This window comes from Coturnix japonica, chromosome 2 (assembly GCF_001577835.2).
Source record: "Coturnix japonica isolate 7356 chromosome 2, Coturnix japonica 2.1, whole genome shotgun sequence".
Lineage (NCBI taxonomy): Eukaryota > Metazoa > Chordata > Aves > Galliformes > Phasianidae > Coturnix > Coturnix japonica.
The window spans coordinates 89,687,625-89,690,344 of NC_029517.1; positions in this window are offsets into that span (position 1 = coordinate 89,687,625).

The window sequence follows — 2,720 nt, forward strand, 5'->3', positions numbered from 1 at the left end:
TGCAACTATCAGTGATGTTTGGGGGTCTTGTTTTTATGTGCTGCTGAAAATGTAGCCACTTGAAGTCCCCTTTTTCCTAGGGAATTTTCCTGTCTTTCTGAGATATCCTGCAGTACACGGGGACTATAAGTCAAATAACTCAAACTATACATGACATTTAAGTCCAGGTGGAGGGAATGACGGGAGAGGAAGGAAGCAATGAGGTATAATAATACCCGACAACAGCTGAAGCTGGCTCTGCTGATGAAAGGAAATTGTATTGCTACAGGAACCTGTGGTGAATTCAAACTCAAAGGGACTCTAGAAAGGATATCTAAAGACTTCAGGCACTGTGTAAACTAGGTGAAAATTCCAGTAAACAGGACATAACTTTCAGCGCTTTTCTCCTCTGGTGATGACAAAGACACTTTGCTGCTTCCTGGCAGATCTGGTGATGTATGTATTCCCCACCACCCCACTTCAGAGGACCTCTCCCCAAAGCCCTGCAGCAGTTCACATGTTAAAGGACTCCACACAAAGATGCTGTTGGGAGCCATGGCCCTGAGGCAGCCTCTTTGGAATCAGTCCCCTCAGGCTTTTCCTGCTGCTGAGCACTGCTCAATTCCTGTTCAGTTTTAGGTCTTGTGTAGCACCACCTCTCTGAGAGGAGAAGGGATGGAAGGGATACACATCTGTGTGCCTGGAGAACAGCCAGGACCATGATGACAAACACAGTTAGAGCATGCATCTTAACAGGGCTGCATGGTCTAAGGACAACTGGTCCTTTAAGAGGTGGGAGGTGAAATACTGCATTCCCCAGAATAGTCTGCAAAGGACTGAGGCCAGTTGTTGCTGTTTGGTCAGAGCATGCTGACAACCCGACTGGCAGCCATGGATCACTCCCTCAAAAGTTCCTTCTGCCAGAATTTGTCAGTTTACAAACAAACATTATATTACATCCCATTGCAGCCACAACTCTGACTCAGTGCTCCTGTTAATCATCACCCTAGCGTGCTGCCTGAAGCGGTGTGGTAGACAGAGCCACGGGCCACACTTGGGCCTTAAATAACATGGCGTAAAATGAAGCCTAAAACATGGCCCTGCAGATAAAGTAGGCTGAGATGCAAACATTGGAGTCCCTCACAAACCCTGGCTCTGAGCTATCTGCCCGACTGCTGTTAGAAACATGCCAATTTTCAGATTTGAACAGGCAATTCCTGTAGGCTGTGGCAAAGGTGAAAGGAATAAAAAAAGGCTTTCAGGGGGCTTACATGCAGTAACGCTTCCTTTCTTGGGATCATAAAGCTGAAAGGGACAACCTGCTGCCATCCTGCATGGCTGGCCTGTAGTTACAATCCCACATGTCCAGTCAGCTATTTTTGGATGAGAGTGCCTCCACTGCATTCACTGCCTGCGGACTTGGCAGGGCCCACAATGGCCTCTCCCTGCAGAAATCTAGATTTCCTAACAGCCTGACTCAGCCAAAGCATTTGCTGCCCTTTCCTGGCTCTGCGCTACACTGTCTATTTGAAACAGCCTCTGTTGTGGCCCAGCTCGGGTTGGAAAGCTTTGCCTGACTGTACCACGGCACAGTGGAGGCTATGCCTTTATAAAACAGAAACATCTGCTTTGGTCCAACATCTCCTGTTCCTGCATTGCCATACTTCTGCTGCCTGTGTGGCAGCAGTAGCAGAGAGGGTTTTAAAAAATAGCTCCACATCTGCAGCTTCCATTGTCCAGTTCCCTTCCTGCCACAGCAAGTAATGTAACCGCTGTGTGTGGGGAAAAAAATAGCCATTTCCTTTTCTTTGTTCTCCAACAGAAAAACAGGCTCGCAGAAAAACGCTTTCGGTTGTGGAGATGGGAAACTCTGAGGTAATCAAACTAAATTCCTTTCTTGCAGTAAGGAGAATAAAACCACAGTGGCCTCATCTGGGCATCACAGGAACTGAAAGTGTGAACAAAACAAGCCCCTTATCTGTTGGTGTCCTGCACTGTTTTTGTTCAAACAGTTTTCAGCTTCCTCTTTCCTGAGTTGCAAAGGATTTTTATGCTGGCACTTGGAAAAACAAAAACAAAACAACTCTAATGAAGCAAAGGTTATTGTATCCTGCTCAAAAGACATTTTATAGAATGTCAAGTTCCAGGACATGCAAAAAGAATGAAGGACTAAGCCAGATTTGATTCCTCTTGCCTTTTGATAGCCATATACTCTGTTGAAAATACTTACAAGAAGAGGCACCCCCGGACTAGAAACCCACCTAAGGCAAAATTCAGCTCTTAAGTATTGATTGCATTCTCCAAATTCTCTGTCTGTGCATCTGCCTTTGCTCCCACCTGAGGCAGCTGTAGGTGAAGGAGCTGGTCCAGCTTCAGCCTCACCCACAGTGCTGCCACCGAGCATTGCTGCTGCCTGCTGTGCTGTGCTCTGAGGGCATGTTGAGCTGTTTTGTCCTTCTGTATGTGTCTCAGCCAGTGAGAACAAATTCCTTCCTTACAAGCTTAGAAGTGAAGAGTGGGACCAGATCAGGGATTTGTCTGATGCAATGTAATTGAGAATCATTTCTTTGATTTAACTAAAATGTTCCAAAACTTGCTGAGCAACTGTAAAGCCTAACTGGTATAATAAAAGAAGCTGCACGACAAGCAGTGTCAAAAAAAACCCAGTAAATTGACAAAAAAATGACAGGCTATATTTTCTGAAGTTCTCTGACAATACAAATGAATAGACTTTTTTTGAA